This window comes from Paramormyrops kingsleyae, chromosome 14, assembly GCF_048594095.1.
Source record: "Paramormyrops kingsleyae isolate MSU_618 chromosome 14, PKINGS_0.4, whole genome shotgun sequence".
NCBI lineage: Eukaryota > Metazoa > Chordata > Actinopteri > Osteoglossiformes > Mormyridae > Paramormyrops > Paramormyrops kingsleyae.
Window position 1 is genome coordinate 12,546,833 of NC_132810.1, and position 27,264 is coordinate 12,574,096.

Genomic DNA, 27,264 nt, shown 5'->3' on the forward strand with positions numbered 1-27,264 from the left:
TGGCATTTTTTGATTACAAGTGCTCTTCCCTAACCATTAGGCCACCACTGAGCCTATTAAAAACAGCAGCATAGTTTAATGGAGTCAGATTAATAGGTCTTAGTGATCTGATAAAGGTGGGGATTGATACACCTTACAAAGTTGATGCTGTAATATTTATCACTCTGATGCATTGTCCTGACCCATATGCATATAAGCCTTTCAGTCTGACAAGCTGGTAGTATCATGACTGCCTTTTTCCAGGTCTGGTGCCCAACGTGATCAAATTCTGTTTTACACCTGTGCCCTCAGGTGGAGTCACCTCTATATGATACCATTAAAATGTTTCATAGTTTTACAATACTTGTGACAATATAATTTCTTTTAGTACAATTCAACGTGTTGAACGCATAGATCAGTTTGTGTAGCTGATGTTACAGCTGAACCTGCTGTTTTTCTCTTTTTTTCTCTGTGCTTATACTGTGCTGTACCCTACAAAAATGTGAAAACAATGAGATTCATTTTAAGAAGTTGGAATGTAGAAGTTGTGGTATTTTTATTGTTTTTGTTTCATTACAGAAATATTGTAAAATAATATTTATGTGCTTCTATGATTTCTTTCACAGATCCCCCTCAATGTCCTGGAGGATATCCTCTTAGAAGTAGTCCTGCTCGATGGTAACAAAGCTTTTTTAAAGCTGTCACTTGTCTGTCACCTTTTTTGTAACTTTGTTGGAAGGGAAACATTCCGTGCCCGAGCGCATTTTCAGTGGCTTGACAGTAAGTATAAAATATATTATGATATTTGAATACCTTTTGGGTTAGGATGCTTGTATTCCCTTTAACAAGTGATCATTCTTAACAGCGAATCATTCTTAAATTTATCATTCTTAAAACCTACAGGTGTAGTGCCATGGAAACTGTACAGTGCGGTCTACCAAGCACAATTCCGACGATTGTATCGCCTGGACAGCTGCCAGCACTGTCAAGAGACTTATAAGAACAGCTTAACAGGTATACGCATACTGTGTATGAATGTTGGCGATTGTTGCTAAGTTTTATCAGCTTTTCATTAAAAGGCACAGTAGCACCAAATGATGATGAGTTATGTGGAAATAAGTAGCACATCTGTATCACTAATGAATAATTTGTCATCTATATTGACATTAAATTATAAGAAAGTTTATTTAATTTTAATGTTAGCACAGAAATAACTTACAGTGCCTTTGGAAATGCAATAAAATGCTGATTTGGAAAAAGTTTAACTCATTTGTAATTGAGTAAAATGGTGATAACTGAATACTTTTATAAGGCACTGTATACTTGATTGCAATGGGTTTTATTACTCCGGCTATATTAATACACCAATCAACATATTAACCAATCAACACAGACAAGCATTAGATTGATATCGGATTGAAATTATATTCTGGACATTTTACAGGCGACATAAAGAAGGATAGACAGTCCTAAAACGTTTAAATACAGTCCTGATGTGCCCACCACGTGACCGTTGTGACTATGAATGAAGCATCGTCATGCGCCGCATAGCGACGTTTCGGACCGCATATATGAGGGTGCTCCTATACGATTATAAAAAATCATAATTCGTAATAATACTGTGATTGATAATAAACAGCTATGTTACTGGTTTATGTATTTACTATGCTGTACCTTTTATTTTTATTTTAGATCGTACTCTTTCCATTTACTACAATGACGTTTACTGTAAAACAAATTGCCGGATTAAAGCGTAAATCAAGCGCTGTAAAATGCTTCTTGAGAACATCAGCGTGATTTGCGTAAACGAAGGATGAATGAACGGCATGATTGACGGGCTCATGGGGTGACGTAGGGTAGGCCGGGTTGGATGTGGGCGGGGTTGGATGTCCAACACCTCCTTCCCGCAGGTCGCAGCGAGACGTAGGCTACGTTCACACTGCCATGCTGAAGTGACTCAAATCGGATTTTTTGCCTTAATGTGACACAGATCTGATGTTTTCAGGGATGTGTGGACACGCAAATCTGATCTTTTCAAATCGGATTTGTGCCACTTTCATATGTGGTACTAAATCGGATACGTATCCGATTCGCGGCCATGCGACCTGAATGTGAACGCTCAGGTCGGAATTAATGTGGTTTTTTTGCTTATACGCATGCGCTGACATCAGCCTGCACCGGCAGCGCAGGAAGGTAAAAATAGAGGAGATATGCGATAACAGTCAGTGGAAGGATGGAGAAGATGGAGATTTAATTGATATTTAGGAAAATGAATCTGTTCAAGCTGAACTGGAATGAACCTATCGTAATAGAGTAGTATTTGAAATAATTGCCAAAGAAATGGCACAGCGCGGACAAGAACGTGGCTGCAATGCCAAAGAAAAATAAAGAGCCTGAAGTCAAAGTTTAAAGACGCAAAAGACTCGAATCAGCGCAGCGGTCATGGCCGCACAACGTGCCAGTTTTACGACCAACTTTTTACCCGTGTAAAAACGTATCAATGTGCGCATGCGTGACGTTTCGGAGGACCGATGCGTTCACATTACAGTCAGATACAGGTCACTTGTGCTTATGAACGTGAACCGTCAAGATAGACAAAACCGATCTGAGCAAAAAAATCGGAATTTAACGATGTGGCTGGCAGTGTGAACGTAGCCATACTTGGACGAGAGCGATGCTTTTTTTCCGCCGCAGAACAAACACTGCTGATGGAGCTGTATGAAAAATACAAAGATGTAATCGCTAAAAAAGGCAATACTGTGGCCATAAATAAAAACAGGAAGTTGGCTTGGCAATGAATTGTAGACAGATTAAATGCGTAAGTTACGTAAATGTTACAAGCACAGTGTGGTAGAGTGGTTTATGCCACTGATCATCATCTGGCGGCCCGCTGGCCGAATCCGGCCCGCTGAGCCGTTCAATCCGGCCCGCGACTGGATTCCAAAATTGTGAGGAGCAAAAAGAAAATAGTGGTCCACACTATTAAAGCAACTAAAAATAACAACAACTGAGTCTCTTGTCAGAATAACCACCATTTATGACTATATGCCTTCAGTTTTGTAATGAAATGGAAAAAGTATAAACATTAAACATAATGTTAAGCCAAAATTAGATTTTTATTTGATTTTCTTCTTGGGGGTCCGGCCCCCAAGGAGAATGTCTGGTAAAACTCTGGCCCTCTGACAAATATAGTTAATGACCCCTGGTTTATGCTGTCGCCTTGCACCGTGAAAGTTCCTGGTTCGATCTCTATAGCCAACGGGAACTTTCTAGGTTAAGTTCACATGTCATTCTTACTGTATAATGCTATTCTGTATTATTTGATATCCGTAAAATACCTTCAATCGCATCCGTGTGAAATGTTCTGCACAAAAAAGCGTATCTTGTCTTTGCTGTTTTTCTAATAAACTTTAAAAGTATACAGCAACTAAACAAAATATAAAAATATCTTCATGTTCATATTATTTTAACCGATTTTTTTTTTCAGTTTCAGTCATTGCATTTCATGTTTGACCTTTTTAATATAAGTACGGTTTTCCTTGGATTATTTTGGAATTAATTGGAATGCTGATGTTATGTACTCTCCATATAACTTATAGTTATGTACGTATCAGCATCAATATGATACCTATCACAAACACAACTGCACACTTATTGCCGTACTTCCTGACTGATTTATTCGTCTATGGACAACGCAACACATTTCGGCATAGGTACGTAGTGTCCTCTACCGGTGTGGAGTAGTAAACAATAAATTGACAATACATCACAACTCCTCCCCCTTATTCAGTTACTTAGTATTCCGAATACAGTGAACCACTAATTGGTATTAAGAGGTTGTAATTCACGTATCCTATGTATGCTAAATCAACAATCTGTAACATATAGTATAGTTATACATTTTTTTTTTCTGACAAACAAACAGTATCCTAAAGAAGGCTGGGGTAGACCGCCCCATCACCTTGAGTGTGTCAAGGCATTATTGTGCCCTTTCTTGAGATGGCACTCACTAACTGAACAGTTCCACAAATTGCTCACCAGCAGTTTAAAGATTCAGTCTGTCCGGTGGTTTACAGGTCCGTCTTGGATGTCCATTACGTGTCTGATGAGGTGTTACTGGAGTGTCTGTGTGTGTGATGTCTGACCGATGTGGAGGTGATGAGAGCTCATCTTTCTGTACTAAATGCGGGGCCAGGTTACTGTCCTTGGCTGATGGAAAACGGCCCGTTGACACCATTTCCATGACCTGAGAGAGTGTAATGTCAGATCTGGTTTCTCTTCTCACATCAGTGCAACAGATCGGAAAACTTTCAATGTGATTCATAAGAACAGTATCAATTGTCCCGTGTTTTGCCTCATGCTGCGCTGGAAGAGGATGACGCGATAGACTGTCCGCATTGCTGTGGTCAGCTGCGCATCTATATTCAATGGTATAATCGTGTGCTGCTAATAACAGGGCCCATCGCTGCAATCTTGCTGTAGCCATAGAAGGGATTACCTTACTGGGACTCAATATGGTCGTTAATGGGCGGTGATCAGTGAGCAAGGTACAATTACAGCCATATAAATATGAATGAAAGCGTCTGACTCCAAATATTATTCCTAATGCTTCTTGCTCAATCTGAGCATAATTCTGCCCGGCTTTACTTAACGTGCGGGAGGCAAAGGCTATTGGTCTTTCTCTACCAATAGGCAGTAGGTGGGAAATGACTGCTCTGACACCATAGGGTGAGGCATCGCAGGCAAGTATGACTGGCTAGCTGCTTTTTTGCCAGGCAGAATGCCTCCAGTGGACATTTGGAAGTCCTTGTAACACTTGATCCATTATCCTCTGAAAAATGGATGGAGCAGATGTAATCCCAAAAGGTAATCGATTGTAACAAAACATTCCCTTATTATATTTATTACACGACATTAGTAGTGAGATCGTGGAATTTTGTCCAACAAAACGATCTTTTGGGAATCTGTTCCCACACGTCGGACATTCGTTGAGACAACACTTAACTAAGAAAGACAGTTAAGAACATAAGAAATTTACAAACGAGAGGAGGCCGTTCGGCCCATCAGGCTCGTTTGGGGAGAACTTAACTAATAGCTCACAATTGTTAAAATCTTATCTAGGTCTGATGTAAAGGAACCCAGGGTTTTAGCTTGTGCTACACTAGCAGGAAAACTATTCCATAGTCAAACTACATGCTGTGTAAAGAAGTGCTTCCTAAAATACCTAAAATGTTCTCTCACTAATTTCCACTTATGGCCACGAGTTCTAGTATTTAAACTAATATTGAAGTAGCCATTTGGCTGAACCAGACCTGTTAGAATTTTATATACCTGGATCATGTCCCCCCTTAGTCTCCTTTGCTCGAGGCTAAACAGATTCAGCTCAGCTAACCTCTCCTCATAAGACATTCCTCTAAGACCAGGAATCATTCTCGTAGCCCTCCGTTGCACCTTTTCTAAGGCAGCAATGTCCTGCTTAAGGTATGGTGACCAAACCTGCACTCAATATTCTAGGTGGGGTCTTAGCAAGGAATTATATAATTGTAGCATCACCTCCCTTGACTTAAACTCCACACACCTGGAGATATAACCCAACATTCTATTGGCCTTTTTTATTGCTTTCCCACACTGGTGAGAGTGGGACATAGAAGCATCATCATACATACCGAGATCTTTCTCGTAATCAGCTACCTTTATTTCAGTGGAACCCATAAAATATCTGTACTTTATATTTCTGCTCCCTGCATGGATTACCTTACATTTATCTATGTTAAATTTCATCTGCCAGGTATCAGCCCAGTTGCTAATTAAATCCAGATCCCGTTGTAGCCTCTCTGCTGCTAGATCAGTATCTGCTACACCACCCACCTTGGTATCGTCTACAAATTTAATCAGTTTACTGTGTGTATTGGTGTCAATATCATTAATGTAAATTAGGAACAATAGTGGTCCTAAAATTGAACCCTGCGGTACCCCACTATGAACGCAGACCCACTGTGAAATTGTGCCTCTAATAACTACTCGCTGCTTCCTGTCAGTTAACCAGTTTTCAATCAAAATTCCTGCAGCTTTGAGCTTAAGCAAGAGCCGTTTGTGGGGGACAGCATCAAAGGCCTTCTGGAAATCTAAGTAGATCACATCGTAGGCCTTTTTGTGATCAGTTTCACTTGTAGCTTCCTCAAAGAACTCAAGTAGATTCGTTAAACAGGATCTACCTCTCCTAAATCCATGTTGGCTATCCCTCAGAACAGGGTTCTCCAACTCCGGTCCCGGAGAGCTACTATCCGGTACATTTTCTATCCTACCTGGCTTCTGATGAGCCACACCTGCTCCTGGTATTTACCTGAGAACAGTGGCCTGTACTACGAAGGGGGTTTAACCAAATCAGACTTAACCCGGAGGTAATTTGTGAACGCGAGGTTGACAAAATCAGGTTGACTCAATCGGGGCTAATCAGTACTACGACGCCAGTTAAGAAGTTGATTTGTTAAATCGGTGTTAACTGCATTGAAGTTTGTGTGCGTTCACATATATGGAGCACGTTCGGCAACGCAAGGCACCGTTTGACTCATAGCGCGATCTCCATGTTTCACGGAGGAAGACTGTATGCTAATTATGCCTTGTTATGAGGAGTTTAAATCAACGCTGTAAAGAAAGTCCAATACCACTGCAGCCAACAAAAGCAGGCAGGCTTGTTGGCAACGTATTGACGACGGAGAAAATGCATACGTACATTTTCATGGTCATAAAACGTGGTCTAAAATATCTCACGACCGAGTATTAGACAATGAAGTGTTTTCTGAAAAGAATTGAAATACTGTTAATAATTACAGAGGCTAACAGATGCGACACAATTCAGAAGTCACCTATTATATGCTGCTAAGTAATGTAATGCTCCCTGAAGTTCCATTACTGTAATGTTAACAATAACTGATCCGATTTCAAATGCAATAGTAGTGGAAAGCGTACGTGGCAGCAAGTAAAGATGAAATATAAAAATATCATGTCAAGTGGTACGCAGGGCTATGTATTTATATTTCTACTCATTATGAAAGTTTTGTTGTGTCTAGCGTGTTTCTATGTTTTACAGCTAATAATAAAAAGTTGTCTGTTCATATGACACTTCATAGAATTAGGTGAGCCTTTGTTTAACAAACAATTAAATGATTTACAACAGGACAAAACAGAAGCATATGTGTAGTGAGAAAACGACTAGGAACCTGTCACCGCGGTTAATTTAGCCTCATATTCCATATTCAGTTTTCTGGCTTTAATAACTTTACGGAAGTAAGGTGGGAGTTTTCAATGACAGAATTGTGATGTCCAGTACACAGACATTGATGCACACCAATGATTTTTTCGCTTCAAAACATTTGGTGATTTGTGCCAAAACATGTTAATAGCTAATATAATAGGTCCTTTCAGCTGTAATGACATGGTGGTTTAGTATTTTGGGCTCATGGCGACTGTTGCGCACCCCTTTGATTCCCAGATTGCTTTATGTACGAATTTTCATTAATTTTTGAATGTTCGAATGTATCCGTATAATGTATAATGGGACAATACATGAATGGGTTAATAACTTTAAAACAAGACAAGACAGGAACATCTAGTGATCAGTGGACAACAGGGAACAATGCACACCCCACTGGGTTTTCAGAATGTCTTTCTCTGTAACAGTTATTAATTAATACATTGTATGCATATTATATGCCATTGCTCCATTTCATACATATTAACAGAGAGAGCCCGGCCGTCACGATTCAGGTGTTGTACGGATCATCCAGGTGCGCCGGCATTGTCTTTGGAGAAATTGTAGTTGGAGGGGTGGTGCTCATATAGGGCTGGCTTACGCAGAAACTTCGACTTAACCAAGAACAAAAAGTTTTGAGACTTAGCGTAAATTTCTATTGCAGCATGCCTCGACTAAAACCTACCCACCTTTTGTATTACGGGTTAATCGCGAAGTTACACCACACGTCATCAAGTTACTCGCAAAGTTACCCTGATAAGCCAGTAAACCCGCTTTGTAGTACAGGCCACTGGAGTACGCTTCAGAAAAACATAGTTACTCACAACGTTGCCAACTTACAGAGGTGGAACTATGCAACTGAACAGAAGTATCGGGACACCTGGCCATGAAACTTACAGGAACTTTACAGCAGCTATTGAGTCAACAGAGCTTTGGCAACCTTTATGCACTACGCGCCTCAGCACTCGGTGACCATGCCCCGTTACTTAACATAGTCTGCTGCTTTGTGGCTTCATCCAAAAACAATCGCAGTGCGAGGGCTAGCTGTGATGGCCGAGTGGTTAAGGCGTTGGACTCGAAATCCAATGGGGTTTCCCCACGCAGGTTCAAACCCTGCTCACAGCGTGCGTGGATATTTTGGGGGCAGTGTGTGGTCCTGCATGTTAGGACTCTATGGCTTGACATTGAAGGCCATTGGTTCAAATTCCATGGTTGGCAGAATGGTTTCTCCATTGAGGCCATCAGCAAACCCCAAATCCCCATTACTTCAGGGACTGGCCAGCCCTGCTTCTGCCAAACAAACAAGTTAATAAGTCCCCTCAGAGTATGCGACAAAGTGGGTTTACTGCTAGCTCAGTTTGGAATGAGGCATATTAACATGGAAATTTACCGTGCATGCCTAACCTACTGAATTCTGAGCGGGTTTAAGTGCTGGCTTTTGCATTAAAACTCGGAATATTTGGATCATACTAAATATTGAGTCTTTTAATATGAAGGTGTTAATTTTTCTATTATTTGACCCTAGTATGAAATAAGCAGTCGTTCCTTTTTTGGTGGTCTCATAGATATGTTGATGAGCTCTGCTCTCATTGGCTGTATTACAATGAGGCACTGTGATGCGTCACACTGAACCAACATCTCTAGTCATGCACCACGTAACGACGTTTCGGTGAACGATGAACTGCATTTATGACAATGGTCTGAAAGATTATAACAGAGCTGAAAAATTGCTATTGCCTATTCATTTTGTAGAATAATGCATTAGTCACATCTTTGTGGAGATGCTGATCTAAAAAAAATCTATTGCAGGGAGTTGTGCAAAGCATAGCACATGCAAACTTGATCAGAAGTCAAAGCTTTTGCTGCATCAGGCTGTGATGGCCGAGTGGTTAAGGCGTTGGATTTGAAATCCAATGGGGTTTCCCCGCGCAGGTTCAAACCCTGCTCACAGCGTGCATGTATGCTTTGGGGGCAGTGTATGGTCCTGCATGTTAGGACTCTTGAAAATGAAGGTCATTGGTTCAAATTCCATGTTTGGCAGAATGATGTCTCCATTGAGGCCTTCAGCAAACCCTTAATCCCCATTACTTCAGGAACTGGCCAGCCCTGCTTCTGCCAAACAAACAAGTAAATAAGTCCCCTCAGGGTATATGACAAAGTGGGTTTACTACTAGCTCATAAACGTATTGTTTTTAATGAATTTGGAATTCTGCTTTGAGTTTTTTTGACTTCAATATTGATTTGCTTAGCTAACCAAAAGCAGGCTACAGGTAGTATAGATGCCTCTTGTCAATGTCAGTATCAAAGACTTCATAATGTTGTTTACGATTCCCCTGCTAACCTGGAGTACGCTTCCGAAAACCATAGTTGGCAACCTTTATGCACTACGCACCTCAGCACTCGGTGACCATGCCCCGTTACTTTACGTAGTCTGCTGCTTTGTGGCTGAGTCTCTGGTGCGCTAAAACGCTTCCACTTTGTAATAATACCACTTACAGCTGACCATGGAATATCTAGTAGGCAAAACATTTCATGCACTGATTTATTACAGAGGACCCTGCTTGAATTCCCTGAGCTCTTCAGAATGACCCATTATTTCACAAGGGTTTGTAAACCTGATTTCATGGCCAGGTGCTTGATTTTATATGCCTGTGGAAATGGATTTGAATGAAATACCTGAATTTATTGATTGAGTGGTGCATCTCTACTTTTGCCCCTATAGTGTATGGAAGTTGCTAACGGGAGCCTTCGGGAAACGTGCCCCTGAATAGGACTTGCCTACTTAGTCTACTAGTATTAAATAACCTTAGAGCAATGGCTATTATATATGTTTTTAGTATACATGTTTTTACTTGGCAGGTGCACTTGTGGAAAGCGTGCCCACATGCTCGTTCGAGAGAGATAACACATGTTGCGGATTGTCTAGGTCTGTTGGGCTTGAAAGTGGGCTGTTGAATGTTATGTTTGGGGTTGTAGAAAAGGCTATTGCATAACCATCTAGGATTCTTGAATCAGCCCATTTTGCCACCTTCTTTTACATAAGTGGAATTTATATTTGAAAGAGGGAACAACAGTGTTTGAGATTCACGGTACGTCGGTTCCATGTACCAAACTCTCCATATTTAACTATGCTGAGATAAAGTCAGCTTTTCCATCTATGGCACCTTTAGAACAGGTGAAAGTCATGCCCTTTCAACCAAAAAAGTATATGTGCACTGCCCATTCACCAAATAACATGGTCTGTATAAGTGCTGCTCTATGACTAAGTAGTTGGGATGGTGGATGCCACTGATTATCGTTTTGATCCCATACAATTGAAATGAAAATAAATGTTTTTATCTTAGTACCAATATTGCAGCCTCTAGCCAGTGGCGGATTAAATTTGCCAGGGGGGCCAGGGTGCTATGACAAATTTTGTCAAGTGGTATTACCTACCTCCAATTTACCGAACGGGAGCTCTTGGGTCACCTTGACTCCATTTATTTACAGTTACTTGAATCTGTGCAGTTTTAGAACATTATTAAGTCTCTATTCTTGACTGCAGTCACCGCTACAGTAAAGACAGTTGGGAATCCTGTGACTCGATGTGAGAAGCAAACATCCTTCCTTAATGCTCTGAGTCAATGCCAAGCCATCTGATGGAGAGGTGGACACAGAAGGTGTCTGTTTGCATCTGCACTACATTTGCAGTTTTCCTTCCAGACTATAAAAGCAGAAAGAAGTAATTCCTAAATCTGTGAATATGTTATTTACTAGACAAATCACATAGGAACTTCATCCAAAAACAAAGGCAGTGCGAGGGCTAGCTGTGATGGCCGAGTGGTTAAGGCGTTAGACTTGAAATCCAATGGGGTTTCCCCACGCAGGTTCAAACCCTGCTCACAGCGTGCGTGGATATTTTGGGGGCAGTGTGTGGTCCTGCATGTTAGGACTCTGTGGCTTGACATTGAAGGCCATTGGTTCAAATTCCATGGTTGGCAGAATGGTTTCTCCATTGAGGCCATCAGCAAACCCCAAATCCCCATTACTTCAGGGACTGGCCAGCCCTGCTTCTGCCAAACAAACAAGTTAATAAGTCCCCTCAGAGTATGCGACAAAGTGGTTTACTGCTAGCTCAGTTTGGAATGAGGCATATTAACATGGAAATTTACCCTGCATGCCTAACATATTCTGAGCGGGTTTAAGTGCTGGCTTTTGGATTAAAACTCGGAATGTTTCAATCATACTAAATATTGAGTCTTTTAATATGAAGGTGTTCATTTTTCGATTATTTGGCCCTAGTATGAAATAAGCAGTCGTTCCTTTTTTGGTGGTCTCATAGATATGTTGATGAGCTCTGCTCTCATTGGCTGTATTGCAATGAGAAACTGTGATGCGTCACACTGAACTAACATCTCTAGTCATGCACCATGTAACGACGTTTCGGTGAACGATGAACTGCATTTATGACAATGGTCCGAAAGATTATAACAGAGCTGAAAAATTGCTATCGCCTATTCATTTTGTAGAATAACGCATTAGTCACATCTTTGTGGAGATGCTGATCTAAAAATAATCTATTGCAAGGAGTTGTGCAAAGCATAGCACATGCAAACTTGATCAGAAGTCAAAGCTTTTGCCATATCGGGCTGCGATGGCCGAGTGGTTAAGGCGTTGGATTTGAAATCCAATGGGGTTTCCCCACGCAGGTTCAAACCCTGCTCACAACGTGCATGTATGTTTTGGGGGCAGTGTGTGGTCCTGCATGTTAGGACTCTGTGGCTTGAAATTGAAGGTCATTGGTTCAAATTCCATGTTTGGCGGAATGATGTCTCCATTGAGGCCATCAGCAAACCCTTATCCCCATTACTTCAGAAACTGGCCAGCCCTGCTTCTGCCAAACAAACAAGTTAATAAGTCCCCTCAGAGTATGCGACAAAGTGGGTTTACTGCTAGCTCAGTTTGGAATGAGGCATATTAACATGGAGATTTACCCTGCATGCCTCACTTGTTCTGAGCGGGTTTAAGTGCTGGTTTTGGCTTAAAACTCGGAATATTTGGATCATACTAAATATTGAGTCTTTTAATATGAAGGTGTTCATTTTTCTATTATTTGACCCTAGTATGAAATAAGCAGTCGTTCCTTTTTTGGTGGTCTCATAGATATGTTGATGAGCTCTGCTCTCATTGGCTGTATTGCAATGAGGCACTGTGATGCGTCACACTGAACCAACATCTATAGTCATGCACCACGTAACGACGTTTCGGTGAACGATGAACTGCATCTATGACAATGGTCCGAAAGATTATAACAGAGCTGAAAAATTGCTATCGCCTATTCATTTTGTAGAATAGCGCATTAGTCACATCTTTGTGGAGATGCTGATCTAAAAAAAATCTATTGCAGGGAGTTGTGCAAAGCATAGCACATGCAAACTTGATCAGAAGTCAAAGCTTTTGCTGCATCGGGCTGCGATGGCCGAGTGGTTAAGGCGTTGGACTCGAAATCCAATGGGGTTTCCCCGCGCAGGTTCAAACCCTGCTCACAGCGTGCATGTATGTTTTGGGGGCAGTGTGTGGTCCTGCATGTTAGGACTCTTGAAAATGAAGGTCATTGGTTCAAATTCCATGGTTGGCAGAATGGTTTCTCCATTGAGGCCATCAGCAAACCCCAAATCCCCATTACTTCAGGGACTGGCCAGCCCTGCTTCTGCCAAACAAACAAGTAAATAAGTCCCCTCAGAGTATGCGACAAAGTGGGTTTACTGCTAGCTCAGTTTGGAATGAGGCATATTTACATGGAAAATTACCCTGCATGTCTAACCTATGCTCAACGGGTTTATGTCCTGGCTTTTGGATTAAAACTCGGAATATTTGGATCATACTGAATATTGAGTCTTTTAATATGAAGGTGTTAATTTTTCTATTATTTGACCCTAGTATGAAATAAGCAGTCGTTCCTTTTTTGGTGGTCTCATAGATATGTTGATGAGCTCTGCTCTCATTGGCTGTGTTGCAAAGAGGCACTGTGATGCGTCACACTGAACAAACATCTCTAGTCATGCACCACGTAACGACGTTTCGGTGAACGATGAACTGCATTTATGACAATGGTCCGAAAGATTATAACAGAGCTGAAAAATTGCTATCGCCTATTCATTTTGTAGAATAGCGCATTAGTCACATCTTTGTGGAGATGCTGATCTAAAAAAAATCTATTGCAGGGAGTTGTGCAAAGCATAGCACATGCAAACTTGATCAGAAGTCAAAGCTTTTGCTGCATCAGGCTGCGATGGCCGAGTGGTTAAGGCGTTGGACTCGAAATCCAATGGGGTTTCCCCGCGCAGGTTCAAACCCTGCTCACAGCGCGCGTGGATATTTTGGGGGCAGTGTGTGGTCCTGCATGTTAGGACTCTTGAAAATGAAGGTCATTGGTTCAAATTCCATGGTTGGCAGAATGGTTTCTCCATTGAGGCCATCAGCAAACCCCAAATCCCCATTACTTCAGGGACTGGCCAGCCCTGCTTCTGCCAAACAAACAAGTAAATAAGTCCCCTCAGAGTATGCGACAAAGTGGGTTTACTGCTAGCTCAGTTTGGAATGAGGCATATTTACATGGAAAATTACCCTGCATGTCTAACCTATTCTCAACGGGTTTATGTCCTGGCTTTTGGATTAAAACTCGGAATATTTGGATCATACTGAATATTGAGTCTTTTAATATGAAGGTGTTAATTTTTCTATTATTTGACCCTAGTATGAAATAAGCAGTCGTTCCTTTTTTGGTGGTCTCATAGATATGTTGATGAGCTCTGCTCTCATTGGCTGTGTTGCAAAGAGGCACTGTGATGCGTCACACTGAACAAACATCTCTAGTCATGCACCACGTAACGACGTTTCGGTGAACGATGAACTGCATTTATGACAATGGTCCGAAAGATTATAACAGAGCTGAAAAATTGCTATCGCCTATTCATTTTGTAGAATAGCGCATTAGTCACATCTTTGTGGAGATGCTGATCTAAAAAAAATCTATTGCAGGGAGTTGTGCAAAGCATAGCACATGCAAACTTGATCAGAAGTCAAAGCTTTTGCTGCATCAGGCTGCGATGGCCGAGTGGTTAAGGCGTTGGACTCGAAATCCAATGGGGTTTCCCCGCGCAGGTTCAAACCCTGCTCACAGCGCGCGTGGATATTTTGGGGGCAGTGTGTGGTCCTGCATGTTAGGACTCTTGAAAATGAAGGTCATTGGTTCAAATTCCATGGTTGGCAGAATGGTTTCTCCATTGAGGCCATCAGCAAACCCTAAATCCCCATTACTTCAGGGACTGGCCAGCCCTCCTTCTGCCAAACAAACAAGTAAATAAGTCCCCTCAGAGTATGCGACAAAGTGGGTTTACTGCTAGCTCAGTTTGGAATAAGGCATATTTACATGGAAATTTACCCTGCATGCCTAACCTATTCTCAACGGGTTTAAGTGCTGGCTTTTGGCTTAAAACTCGGAATATTTGGATCATACTAAATATTGAGTCTTTTAATATGAAGGTGTTAATTTTTCTATTATTTGACCCTAGTATGAAATAAGCAGTCGTTCCTTTTTTGGTGGTCTCATAGATATGTTGATGAGCTCTGCTCTCATTGGCTATATTGCAAAGAGGCACTGTGATGCGTCACACTGAACCAACATCTCTAGTCATGCACCACGTAACGACGTTTCGGTGAACAATGAACTGCATTTATGACAATGGTCCGAAAGATTATAACAGAGCTGAAAAATTGCTATCGCCTATTCATTTTGTAGAATAGCGCATTAGTCACATCTTTGTGGAGATGCTGATCTAAAAAAATCTATTGCAGGGAGTTGTGCAAAGCATAGCACATGCAAACTTGATCAGAAGTCAAAGCTTTTGCTGCATCGGGCTGCGATGGCCGAGTGGTTAAGGCGTTGGACTCGAAATCCAATGGGGTTTCCCCGCGCAGGTTCAAACCCTGCTCACAGCGTGCATGTATGTTTTGGGGGCAGTGTGTGGTCCTGCATGTTAGGACTCTTGAAAATGAAGGTCATTGGTTCAAATTCCATGGTTGACAGAATGGTTTCTCCATTGAGGCCATCAGCAAACCCCAAATCCCCATTACTTCAGGGACTGGCCAGCCCTGCTTCTGCCAAACAAACAAGTAAATAAGTCCCCTCAGAGTATGCGACAAAGTGGGTTTACTGCTAGCTCAGTTTGGAATGAGGCATATTTACATGGAAAATTACCCTGCATGTCTAACCTATGCTCAACGGGTTTATGTCCTGGCTTTTGGATTAAAACTCGGAATATTTGGATCATACTGAATATTGAGTCTTTTAATATGAAGGTGTTAATTTTTCTATTATTTGACCCTAGTATGAAATAAGCAGTCGTTCCTTTTTTGGTGGTCTCATAGATATGTTGATGAGCTCTGCTCTCATTGGCTGTGTTGCAAAGAGGCACTGTGATGCGTCACACTGAACAAACATCTCTAGTCATGCACCACGTAACGACGTTTCGGTGAACGATGAACTGCATTTATGACAATGGTCCGAAAGATTATAACAGAGCTGAAAAATTGCTATCGCCTATTCATTTTGTAGAATAGCGCATTAGTCACATCTTTGTGGAGATGCTGATCTAAAAAAAATCTATTGCAGGGAGTTGTGCAAAGCATAGCACATGCAAACTTGATCAGAAGTCAAAGCTTTTGCTGCATCAGGCTGCGATGGCCGAGTGGTTAAGGCGTTGGACTCGAAATCCAATGGGGTTTCCCCGCGCAGGTTCAAACCCTGCTCACAGCGCGCGTGGATATTTTGGGGGCAGTGTGTGGTCCTGCATGTTAGGACTCTTGAAAATGAAGGTCATTGGTTCAAATTCCATGGTTGGCAGAATGGTTTCTCCATTGAGGCCATCAGCAAACCCCAAATCCCCATTACTTCAGGGACTGGCCAGCCCTGCTTCTGCCAAACAAACAAGTAAATAAGTCCCCTCAGAGTATGCGACAAAGTGGGTTTACTGCTAGCTCAGTTTGGAATGAGGCATATTTACATGGAAAATTACCCTGCATGTCTAACCTATGCTCAACGGGTTTATGTCCTGGCTTTTGGATTAAAACTCGGAATATTTGGATCATACTGAATATTGAGTCTTTTAATATGAAGGTGTTAATTTTTCTATTATTTGACCCTAGTATGAAATAAGCAGTCGTTCCTTTTTTGGTGGTCTCATAGATATGTTGATGAGCTCTGCTCTCATTGGCTGTGTTGCAAAGAGGCACTGTGATGCGTCACACTGAACAAACATCTCTAGTCATGCACCACGTAACGACGTTTCGGTGAACGATGAACTGCATTTATGACAATGGTCCGAAAGATTATAACAGAGCTGAAAAATTGCTATCGCCTATTCATTTTGTAGAATAGCGCATTAGTCACATCTTTGTGGAGATGCTGATCTAAAAAAAATCTATTGCAGGGAGTTGTGCAAAGCATAGCACATGCAAACTTGATCAGAAGTCAAAGCTTTTGCTGCATCAGGCTGCGATGGCCGAGTGGTTAAGGCGTTGGACTCGAAATCCAATGGGGTTTCCCCGCGCAGGTTCAAACCCTGCTCACAGCGCGCGTGGATATTTTGGGGGCAGTGTGTGGTCCTGCATGTTAGGACTCTTGAAAATGAAGGTCATTGGTTCAAATTCCATGGTTGGCAGAATGGTTTCTCCATTGAGGCCATCAGCAAACCCCAAATCCCCATTACTTCAGGGACTGGCCAGCCCTGCTTCTGCCAAACAAAAAAGTAAATAAGTCCCCTCAGAGTATGCGACAAAGTGGGTTTACTGCTAGCTCAGTTTGGAATGAGGCATATTTACATGGAAAATTACCCTGCATGTCTAACCTATTCTCAACGGGTTTATGTCCTGGCTTTTGGATTAAAACTCGGAATATTTGGATCATACTGAATATTGAGTCTTTTAATATGAAGGTGTTAATTTTTCTATTATTTGACCCTAGTATGAAATAAGCAGTCGTTCCTTTTTTGGTGGTCTCATAGATATGTTGATGAGCTCTGCTCTCATTGGCTGTGTTGCAAAGAGGCACTGTGATGCGTCACACTGAACAAACATCTCTAGTCATGCACCACGTAACGACGTTTCGGTGAACGATGAACTGCATTTATGACAATGGTCCGAAAGATTATAACAGAGCTGAAAAATTGCTATCGCCTATTCATTTTGTAGAATAGCGCATTAGTCACATCTTTGTGGAGATGCTGATCTAAAAAAAATCTATTGCAGGGAGTTGTGCAAAGCATAGCACATGCAAACTTGATCAGAAGTCAAAGCTTTTGCTGCATCAGGCTGCGATGGCCGAGTGGTTAAGGCGTTGGACTCGAAATCCAATGGGGTTTCCCCGCGCAGGTTCAAACCCTGCTCACAGCGCGCGTGGATATTTTGGGGGCAGTGTGTGGTCCTGCATGTTAGGACTCTTGAAAATGAAGGTCATTGGTTCAAATTCCATGGTTGGCAGAATGGTTTCTCCATTGAGGCCATCAGCAAACCCTAAATCCCCATTACTTCAGGGACTGGCCAGCCCTCCTTCTGCCAAACAAACAAGTAAATAAGTCCCCTCAGAGTATGCGACAAAGTGGGTTTACTGCTAGCTCAGTTTGGAATAAGGCATATTTACATGGAAATTTACCCTGCATGCCTAACCTATTCTCAACGGGTTTAAGTGCTGGCTTTTGGCTTAAAACTCGGAATATTTGGATCATACTAAATATTGAGTCTTTTAATATGAAGGTGTTAATTTTTCTATTATTTGACCCTAGTATGAAATAAGCAGTCGTTCCTTTTTTGGTGGTCTCATAGATATGTTGATGAGCTCTGCTCTCATTGGCTATATTGCAAAGAGGCACTGTGATGCGTCACACTGAACCAACATCTCTAGTCATGCACCACGTAACGACGTTTCGGTGAACAATGAACTGCATTTATGACAATGGTCCGAAAGATTATAACAGAGCTGAAAAATTGCTATCGCCTATTCATTTTGTAGAATAGCGCATTAGTCACATCTTTGTGGAGATGCTGATCTAAAAAAATCTATTGCAGGGAGTTGTGCAAAGCATAGCACATGCAAACTTGATCAGAAGTCAAAGCTTTTGCTGCATCGGGCTGCGATGGCCGAGTGGTTAAGGCGTTGGACTCGAAATCCAATGGGGTTTCCCCGCGCAGGTTCAAACCCTGCTCACAGCGTGCATGTATGTTTTGGGGGCAGTGTGTGGTCCTGCATGTTAGGACTCTTGAAAATGAAGGTCATTGGTTCAAATTCCATGGTTGGCAGAATGGTTTCTCCATTGAGGCCATCAGCAAACCCCAAATCCCCATTACTTCAGGGACTGGCCAGCCCTGCTTCTGCCAAACAAACAAGTAAATAAGTCCCCTCAGAGTATGCGACAAAGTGGGTTTACTGCTAGCTCAGTTTGGAATGAGGCATATTTACATGGAAAATTACCCTGCATGTCTAACCTATGCTCAACGGGTTTATGTCCTGGCTTTTGGATTAAAACTCGGAATATTTGGATCATACTGAATATTGAGTCTTTTAATATGAAGGTGTTAATTTTTCTATTATTTGACCCTAGTATGAAATAAGCAGTCGTTCCTTTTTTGGTGGTCTCATAGATATGTTGATGAGCTCTGCTCTCATTGGCTGTGTTGCAAAGAGGCACTGTGATGCGTCACACTGAACAAACATCTCTAGTCATGCACCACGTAACGACGTTTCGGTGAACGATGAACTGCATTTATGACAATGGTCCGAAAGATTATAACAGAGCTGAAAAATTGCTATCGCCTATTCATTTTGTAGAATAGCGCATTAGTCACATCTTTGTGGAGATGCTGATCTAAAAAAAATCTATTGCAGGGAGTTGTGCAAAGCATAGCACATGCAAACTTGATCAGAAGTCAAAGCTTTTGCTGCATCGGGCTGCGATGGCCGAGTGGTTAAGGCGTTGGACTCGAAATCCAATGGGGTTTCCCCGCGCAGGTTCAAACCCTGCTCACAGCGTGCATGTATGTTTTGGGGGCAGTGTGTGGTCCTGCATGTTAGGACTCTTGAAAATGAAGGTCATTGGTTCAAATTCCATGGTTGGCAGAATGGTTTCTCCATTGAGGCCATCAGCAAACCCCAAATCCCCATTACTTCAGGGACTGGCCAGCCCTGCTTCTGCAAAACAAACAAGTAAATAAGTCCCCTCAGAGTATGCGACAAAGTGGGTTTACTGCTAGCTCAGTTTGGAATGAGGCATATTTACATGGAAAATTACCCTGCATGTCTAACCTATTCTCAACGGGTTTATGTCCTGGCTTTTGGATTAAAACTCGGAATATTTGGATCATACTGAATATTGAGTCTTTTAATATGAAGGTGTTAATTTTTCTATTATTTGACCCTAGTATGAAATAAGCAGTCGTTCCTTTTTTGGTGGTCTCATAGATATGTTGATGAGCTCTGCTCTCATTGGCTATATTGCAAAGAGGCACTGTGATGCGTCACACTGAACCAACATCTCTAGTCATGCACCACGTAACGACGTTTCGGTGAACAATGAACTGCATTTATGACAATGGTCCGAAAGATTATAACAGAGCTGAAAAATTGCTATCGCCTATTCATTTTGTAGAATAGCGCATTAGTCACATCTTTGTGGAGATGCTGATCTAAAAAAATCTATTGCAGGGAGTTGTGCAAAGCATAGCACATGCAAACTTGATCAGAAGTCAAAGCTTTTGCTGCATCGGGCTGCGATGGCCGAGTGGTTAAGGCGTTGGACTCGAAATCCAATGGGGTTTCCCCGCGCAGGTTCAAACCCTGCTCACAGCGTGCATGTATGTTTTGGGGGCAGTGTGTGGTCCTGCATGTTAGGACTCTTGAAAATGAAGGTCATTGGTTCAAATTCCATGGTTGGCAGAATGGTTTCTCCATTGAGGCCATCAGCAAACCCCAAATCCCCATTACTTCAGGGACTGGCCAGCCCTGCTTCTGCCAAACAAACAAGTAAATAAGTCCCCTCAGAGTATGCGACAAAGTGGGTTTACTGCTAGCTCAGTTTGGAATGAGGCATATTTACATGGAAAATTACCCTGCATGTCTAACCTATTCTCAATGGGTTTATGTCCTGGCTTTTGGATTAAAACTCGGAATATTTGGATCATACTGAATATTGAGTCTTTTAATATGAAGGTGTTAATTTTTCTATTATTTGACCCTAGTATGAAATAAGCAGTCATTCCTTTTTTGGTGGTCTCATAGATATGTTGATGAGCTCTGCTCTCATTGGCTGTGTTGCAAAGAGGCACTGTGATGCGTCACACTGAACAAACATCTCTAGTCATGCACCACGTAACGACGTTTCGGTGAACGATGAACTGCATTTATGACAATGGTCCGAAAGATTATAACAGAGCTGAAAAATTGCTATCGCCTATTCATTTTGTAGAATAGCGCATTAGTCACATCTTTGTGGAGATGCTGATCTAAAAAAAATCTATTGCAGGGAGTTGTGCAAAGCATAGCACATGCAAACTTGATCAGAAGTCAAAGCTTTTGCTGCATCGGGCTGCGATGGCCGAGTGGTTAAGGCGTTGGACTCGAAATCCAATGGGGTTTCCCCGCGCAGGTTCAAACCCTGCTCATAGCGTGCATGTATGTTTTGGGGGCAGTGTGTGGTCCTGCATGTTAGGACTCTTGAAAATGAAGGTCATTGGTTCAAATTCCATGGTTGGCAGAATGGTTTCTCCATTGAGGCCATCAGCAAACCCCAAATCCCCATTACTTCAGGGACTGGCCAGCCCTGCTTCTGCAAAACAAACAAGTAAATAAGTCCCCTCAGAGTATGCGACAAAGTGGGTTTACTGCTAGCTCAGTTTGGAATGAGGCATATTTACATGGAAAATTACCCTGCATGTCTAACCTATTCTCAACGGGTTTATGTCCTGGCTTTTGGATTAAAACTCGGAATATTTGGATCATACTGAATATTGAGTCTTTTAATATGAAGGTGTTAATTTTTCTATTATTTGACCCTAGTATGAAATAAGCAGTCGTTCCTTTTTTGGTGGTCTCATAGATATGTTGATGAGCTCTGCTCTCATTGGCTGTGTTGCAAAGAGGCACTGTGATGCGTCACACTGAACAAACATCTCTAGTCATGCACCACGTAACGACGTTTCGGTGAACGATGAACTGCATTTATGACAATGGTCCGAAAGATTATAACAGAGCTGAAAAATTGCTATCGCCTATTCATTTTGTAGAATAGCGCATTAGTCACATCTTTGTGGAGATGCTGATCTAAAAAAAATCTATTGCATGGAGTTGTGCAAAGCATAGCACATGCAAACTTGATCAGAAGTCAAAGCTTTTGCTGCATCGGGCTGCGATGGCCGAGTGGTTAAGGCGTTGGACTCGAAATCCAATGGGGTTTCCCCGCGCAGGTTCAAACCCTGCTCACAGCGTGCATGTATGTTTTGGGGGCAGTGTGTGGTCCTGCATGTTAGGACTCTTGAAAATGAAGGTCATTGGTTCAAATTCCATGGTTGGCAGAATGGTTTCTCCATTGAGGCCATCAGCAAACCCCAAATCCCCATTACTTCAGGGACTGGCCAGCCCTGCTTCTGCAAAACAAACAAGTAAATAAGTCCCCTCAGAGTATGCGACAAAGTGGGTTTACTGCTAGCTCAGTTTGGAATGAGGCATATTTACATGGAAAATTACCCTGCATGTCTAACCTATTCTCAACGGGTTTATGTCCTGGCTTTTGGATTAAAACTCGGAATATTTGGATCATACTGAATATTGAGTCTTTTAATATGAAGGTGTTAATTTTTCTATTATTTGACCCTAGTATGAAATAAGCAGTCGTTCCTTTTTTGGTGGTCTCATAGATATGTTGATGAGCTCTGCTCTCATTGGCTGTGTTGCAAAGAGGCACTGTGATGCGTCACACTGAACAAACATCTCTAGTCATGCACCACGTAACGACGTTTCGGTGAACGATGAACTGCATTTATGACAATGGTCCGAAAGATTATAACAGAGCTGAAAAATTACTATCGCCTATTCATTTTGTAGAATAGCGCATTAGTCACATCTTTGTGGAGATGCTGATCTAAAAAAAATCTATTGCAGGGAGTTGTGCAAAGCATAGCACATGCAAACTTGATCAGAAGTCAAAGCTTTTGCTGCATCAGGCTGCGATGGCCGAGTGGTTAAGGCGTTGGACTCGAAATCCAATGGGGTTTCCCCGCGCAGGTTCAAACCCTGCTCACAGCGCGCGTGGATATTTTGGGGGCAGTGTGTGGTCCTGCATGTTAGGACTCTTGAAAATGAAGGTCATTGGTTCAAATTCCATGGTTGGCAGAATGGTTTCTCCATTGAGGCCATCAGCAAACCCTAAATCCCCATTACTTCAGGGACTGGCCAGCCCTCCTTCTGCCAAACAAACAAGTAAATAAGTCCCCTCAGAGTATGCGACAAAGTGGGTTTACTGCTAGCTCAGTTTGGAATAAGGCATATTTACATGGAAATTTACCCTGCATGCCTAACCTATTCTCAACGGGTTTAAGTGCTGGCTTTTGGCTTAAAACTCGGAATATTTGGATCATACTAAATATTGAGTCTTTTAATATGAAGGTGTTAATTTTTCTATTATTTGACCCTAGTATGAAATAAGCAGTCGTTCCTTTTTTGGTGGTCTCATAGATATGTTGATGAGCTCTGCTCTCATTGGCTATATTGCAAAGAGGCACTGTGATGCGTCACACTGAACCAACATCTCTAGTCATGCACCACGTAACGACGTTTCGGTGAACAATGAACTGCATTTATGACAATGGTCCGAAAGATTATAACAGAGCTGAAAAATTGCTATCGCCTATTCATTTTGTAGAATAGCGCATTAGTCACATCTTTGTGGAGATGCTGATCTAAAAAAATCTATTGCAGGGAGTTGTGCAAAGCATAGCACATGCAAACTTGATCAGAAGTCAAAGCTTTTGCTGCATCGGGCTGCGATGGCCGAGTGGTTAAGGCGTTGGACTCGAAATCCAATGGGGTTTCCCCGCGCAGGTTCAAACCCTGCTCACAGCGTGCATGTATGTTTTGGGGGCAGTGTGTGGTCCTGCATGTTAGGACTCTTGAAAATGAAGGTCATTGGTTCAAATTCCATGGTTGGCAGAATGGTTTCTCCATTGAGGCCATCAGCAAACCCCAAATCCCCATTACTTCAGGGACTGGCCAGCCCTGCTTCTGCCAAACAAACAAGTAAATAAGTCCCCTCAGAGTATGCGACAAAGTGGGTTTACTGCTAGCTCAGTTTGGAATGAGGCATATTTACATGGAAAATTACCCTGCATGTCTAACCTATTCTCAATGGGTTTATGTCCTGGCTTTTGGATTAAAACTCGGAATATTTGGATCATACTGAATATTGAGTCTTTTAATATGAAGGTGTTAATTTTTCTATTATTTGACCCTAGTATGAAATAAGCAGTCGTTCCTTTTTTGGTGGTCTCATAGATATGTTGATGAGCTCTGCTCTCATTGGCTGTGTTGCAAAGAGGCACTGTGATGCGTCACACTGAACAAACATCTCTAGTCATGCACCACGTAACGACGTTTCGGTGAACGATGAACTGCATTTATGACAATGGTCCGAAAGATTATAACAGAGCTGAAAAATTGCTATCGCCTATTCATTTTGTAGAATAGCGCATTAGTCACATCTTTGTGGAGATGCTGATCTAAAAAAAATCTATTGCAGGGAGTTGTGCAAAGCATAGCACATGCAAACTTGATCAGAAGTCAAAGCTTTTGCTGCATCGGGCTGCGATGGCCGAGTGGTTAAGGCGTTGGACTTGAAATCCAATGGGGTTTCCCCGCGCAGGTTCAAACCCTGCTCACAGCGTGCATGTATGTTTTGGGGGCAGTGTGTGGTCCTGCATGTTAGGACTCTTGAAAATGAAGGTCATTGGTTCAAATTCCATGGTTGGCAGAATGGTTTCTCCATTGAGGCCATCAGCAAACCCCAAATCCCCATTACTTCAGGGACTGGCCAGCCCTGCTTCTGCAAAACAAACAAGTAAATAAGTCACCTCAGAGTATGCGACAAAGTGGGTTTACTGCTAGCTCAGTTTGGAATGAGGCATATTTACATGGAAAATTACCCTGCATGTCTAACCTATTCTCAACGGGTTTATGTCCTGGCTTTTGGATTAAAACTCGGAATATTTGGATCATACTGAATATTGAGTCTTTTAATATGAAGGTGTTAATTTTTCTATTATTTGACCCTAGTATGAAATAAGCAGTCGTTCCTTTTTTGGTGGTCTCATAGATATGTTGATGAGCTCTGCTCTCATTGGCTGTGTTGCAAAGAGGCACTGTGATGCGTCACACTGAACAAACATCTCTAGTCATGCACCACGTAACGACGTTTCGGTGAACGATGAACTGCATTTATGACAATGGTCCGAAAGATTATAACAGAGCTGAAAAATTGCTATCGCCTATTCATTTTGTAGAATAGCGCATTAGTCACATCTTTGTGGAGATGCTGATCTAAAAAAAATCTATTGCAGGGAGTTGTGCAAAGCATAGCACATGCAAACTTGATCAGAAGTCAAAGCTTTTGCTGCATCGGGCTGCGATGGCCGAGTGGTTAAGGCGTTGGACTCTAAATCCAATGGGGTTTCCCCGCGCAGGTTCAAACCCTGCTCACAGCGTGCATGTATGTTTTGGGGGCAGTGTGTGGTCCTGCATGTTAGGACTCTTGAAAATGAAGGTCATTGGTTCAAATTCCATGGTTGGCAGAATGGCTTCTCCATTGAGGCCATCAGCAAACCCCAAATCCCCATTACTTCAGGGACTGGCCAGCCCTGCTTCTGCCAAACAAACAAGTAAATGAGTCCCCTCAGAGTATGCGACAAAGTGGGTTTACTGCTAGCTCAGTTTGGAATGAGGCATATTTACATGGAAAATTACCCTGCATGTCTAACCTATTCTCAACGGGTTTATGTCCTGGCTTTTGGATTAAAACTCGGAATATTTGGATCATACTGAATATTGAGTCTTTTAATATGAAGGTGTTAATTTTTCTATTATTTGACCCTAGTATGAAATAAGCAGTCGTTCCTTTTTTGGTGGTCTCATAGATATGTTGATGAGCTCTGCTCTCATTGGCTGTGTTGCAAAGAGGCACTGTGATGCGTCACACTGAACAAACATCTCTAGTCATGCACCACGTAACGACGTTTCGGTGAACGATGAACTGCATTTATGACAATGGTCCGAAAGATTATAACAGAGCTGAAAAATTGCTATCGCCTATTCATTTTGTAGAATAGCGCATTAGTCACATCTTTGTGGAGATGCTGATCTAAAAAAAATTTTTCTATTATTTGACCCTAGTATGAAATAAGCAGTCGTTCCTTTTTTGGTGGTCTCATAGATATGTTGATGAGCTCTGCTCTCATTGGCTGTGTTGCAAAGAGGCACTGTGATGCGTCACACTGAACAAACATCTCTAGTCATGCACCACGTAACGACGTTTCGGTGAACGATGAACTGCATTTATGACAATGGTCCGAAAGATTATAACAGAGCTGAAAAATTGCTATCGCCTATTCATTTTGTAGAATAGCGCATTAGTCACATCTTTGTGGAGATGCTGATCTAAAAAAAATCTATTGCAGGGAGTTGTGCAAAGCATAGCACATGCAAACTTGATCAGAAGTCAAAGCTTTTGCTGCGTTGGGCTGCGATGGCCGAGTGGTTAAGGCGTTGGACTTGAAATCCAATGGGGTTTCCCCGCGCAGGTTCAAACCCTGCTCACAGCGTGCATGTATGTTTTGGGGGCAGTGTGTGGTCCTGCATGTTAGGACTCTTGAAAATGAAGGTCATTGGTTCAAATTCCATGTTTGGCAGAATGGTTTCTCCATTGAGGCCATCAGCAAACCCTAAATCCCCATTACTTCAGGGACTGGCCAGCCCTCCTTCTGCCAAACAAACAAGTAAATTAGTCCCCTCAGAGTATGCGACAAAGTGGGTTTACTGCTAGCTCAGTTTGGAATAAGGCATATTTACATGGAAATTTACCCTGCATGCCTAACCTATTCTCAACGGGTTTAAGTGCTGGCTTTTGGCTTAAAACTCGGAATATTTGGATCATACTAAATATTGAGTCTTTTAATATGAAGGTGTTAATTTTTCTATTATTTGACCCTAGTATGAAATAAGCAGTCGTTCCTTTTTTGGTGGTCTCATAGATATGTTGATGAGCTCTGCTCTCATTGGCTATATTGCAAAGAGGCACTGTGATGCGTCACACTGAACCAACATCTCTAGTCATGCACCACGTAACGACGTTTCGGTGAACAATGAACTGCATTTATGACAATGGTCCGAAAGATTATAACAGAGCTGAAAAATTGCTATCGCCTATTCATTTTGTAGAATAGCGCATTAGTCACATCTTTGTGGAGATGCTGATCTAAAAAAAATCTATTGCAGGGAGTTGTGCAAAGCATAGCACATGCAAACTTGATCAGAAGTCAAAGCTTTTGCTGCGTCGGGCTGCGATGGCCGAGTGGTTAAGGCGTTGGACTCGAAACCCAATGGGGTTTCCCCGCGCAGGTTCAAACCCTGCTCACAGCGTGCATGTATGTTTTGGGGGCAGTGTGTGGTCCTGCATGTTAGGACTCTTGAAAATGAAGGTCATTGGTTCAAATTCCATGGTTGGCAGAATGGTTTCTCCATTGAGGCCATCAGCAAACCCCAAATCCCCATTACTTCAGGGACTGGCCAGCCCTGCTTCTGCCAAACAAACAAGTAAATAAGTCCCCTCAGAGTATGCGACAAAGTGGGTTTACTGCTAGCTCAGTTTGGAATGAGGCATATTTACATGGAAAATTACCCTGCATGTCTAACCTATTCTCAACGGGTTTATGTCCTGGCTTTTGGATTAAAACTCGGAATA

At 42.1% G+C, this 27,264-nt stretch overlaps 21 non-coding genes across 21 annotated transcripts; all 21 read left to right on the forward strand.

Annotated features, from left to right (window-relative positions):
• The first annotated feature begins 8,274 nt into the window (after positions 1 to 8,274).
• On the forward strand, positions 8,275 to 8,356 carry trnas-cga (transfer RNA serine (anticodon CGA)). The gene has a single exon. It is a non-coding gene; the product is annotated as a tRNA-Ser (tRNA).
• A 746-nt stretch (positions 8,357 to 9,102) lies between these two features.
• On the forward strand, positions 9,103 to 9,184 carry trnas-uga (transfer RNA serine (anticodon UGA)). The gene has a single exon. It is a non-coding gene; the product is annotated as a tRNA-Ser (tRNA).
• A 1,852-nt stretch (positions 9,185 to 11,036) lies between these two features.
• Positions 11,037 to 11,118, forward strand: trnas-uga (transfer RNA serine (anticodon UGA)). The gene has a single exon. It is a non-coding gene; the product is annotated as a tRNA-Ser (tRNA).
• Positions 11,119 to 11,858: 740 nt separating this feature from the next.
• trnas-uga (transfer RNA serine (anticodon UGA)) lies at positions 11,859 to 11,940 on the forward strand. Its single transcript has one exon. It is a non-coding gene; the product is annotated as a tRNA-Ser (tRNA).
• A 739-nt stretch (positions 11,941 to 12,679) lies between these two features.
• Positions 12,680 to 12,761, forward strand: trnas-cga (transfer RNA serine (anticodon CGA)). Its single transcript has one exon. It is a non-coding gene; the product is annotated as a tRNA-Ser (tRNA).
• Positions 12,762 to 13,496: 735 nt separating this feature from the next.
• Positions 13,497 to 13,578, forward strand: trnas-cga (transfer RNA serine (anticodon CGA)). Its single transcript has one exon. It is a non-coding gene; the product is annotated as a tRNA-Ser (tRNA).
• Positions 13,579 to 14,313: 735 nt separating this feature from the next.
• On the forward strand, positions 14,314 to 14,395 carry trnas-cga (transfer RNA serine (anticodon CGA)). Its single transcript has one exon. It is a non-coding gene; the product is annotated as a tRNA-Ser (tRNA).
• Positions 14,396 to 15,129: 734 nt separating this feature from the next.
• On the forward strand, positions 15,130 to 15,211 carry trnas-cga (transfer RNA serine (anticodon CGA)). Its single transcript has one exon. It is a non-coding gene; the product is annotated as a tRNA-Ser (tRNA).
• A 735-nt stretch (positions 15,212 to 15,946) lies between these two features.
• Positions 15,947 to 16,028, forward strand: trnas-cga (transfer RNA serine (anticodon CGA)). The gene has a single exon. It is a non-coding gene; the product is annotated as a tRNA-Ser (tRNA).
• A 735-nt stretch (positions 16,029 to 16,763) lies between these two features.
• trnas-cga (transfer RNA serine (anticodon CGA)) lies at positions 16,764 to 16,845 on the forward strand. The gene has a single exon. It is a non-coding gene; the product is annotated as a tRNA-Ser (tRNA).
• Positions 16,846 to 17,580: 735 nt separating this feature from the next.
• On the forward strand, positions 17,581 to 17,662 carry trnas-cga (transfer RNA serine (anticodon CGA)). Its single transcript has one exon. It is a non-coding gene; the product is annotated as a tRNA-Ser (tRNA).
• A 734-nt stretch (positions 17,663 to 18,396) lies between these two features.
• trnas-cga (transfer RNA serine (anticodon CGA)) lies at positions 18,397 to 18,478 on the forward strand. Its single transcript has one exon. It is a non-coding gene; the product is annotated as a tRNA-Ser (tRNA).
• A 735-nt stretch (positions 18,479 to 19,213) lies between these two features.
• Positions 19,214 to 19,295, forward strand: trnas-cga (transfer RNA serine (anticodon CGA)). Its single transcript has one exon. It is a non-coding gene; the product is annotated as a tRNA-Ser (tRNA).
• A 734-nt stretch (positions 19,296 to 20,029) lies between these two features.
• Positions 20,030 to 20,111, forward strand: trnas-cga (transfer RNA serine (anticodon CGA)). The gene has a single exon. It is a non-coding gene; the product is annotated as a tRNA-Ser (tRNA).
• Positions 20,112 to 20,846: 735 nt separating this feature from the next.
• On the forward strand, positions 20,847 to 20,928 carry trnas-cga (transfer RNA serine (anticodon CGA)). Its single transcript has one exon. It is a non-coding gene; the product is annotated as a tRNA-Ser (tRNA).
• Positions 20,929 to 21,663: 735 nt separating this feature from the next.
• On the forward strand, positions 21,664 to 21,745 carry trnas-cga (transfer RNA serine (anticodon CGA)). Its single transcript has one exon. It is a non-coding gene; the product is annotated as a tRNA-Ser (tRNA).
• Positions 21,746 to 22,480: 735 nt separating this feature from the next.
• Positions 22,481 to 22,562, forward strand: trnas-cga (transfer RNA serine (anticodon CGA)). Its single transcript has one exon. It is a non-coding gene; the product is annotated as a tRNA-Ser (tRNA).
• A 734-nt stretch (positions 22,563 to 23,296) lies between these two features.
• Positions 23,297 to 23,378, forward strand: trnas-cga (transfer RNA serine (anticodon CGA)). The gene has a single exon. It is a non-coding gene; the product is annotated as a tRNA-Ser (tRNA).
• Positions 23,379 to 24,113: 735 nt separating this feature from the next.
• trnas-uga (transfer RNA serine (anticodon UGA)) lies at positions 24,114 to 24,195 on the forward strand. The gene has a single exon. It is a non-coding gene; the product is annotated as a tRNA-Ser (tRNA).
• A 1,848-nt stretch (positions 24,196 to 26,043) lies between these two features.
• On the forward strand, positions 26,044 to 26,125 carry trnas-uga (transfer RNA serine (anticodon UGA)). The gene has a single exon. It is a non-coding gene; the product is annotated as a tRNA-Ser (tRNA).
• A 735-nt stretch (positions 26,126 to 26,860) lies between these two features.
• Positions 26,861 to 26,942, forward strand: trnas-cga (transfer RNA serine (anticodon CGA)). The gene has a single exon. It is a non-coding gene; the product is annotated as a tRNA-Ser (tRNA).
• The last annotated feature ends 322 nt before the right edge of the window (positions 26,943 to 27,264 follow it).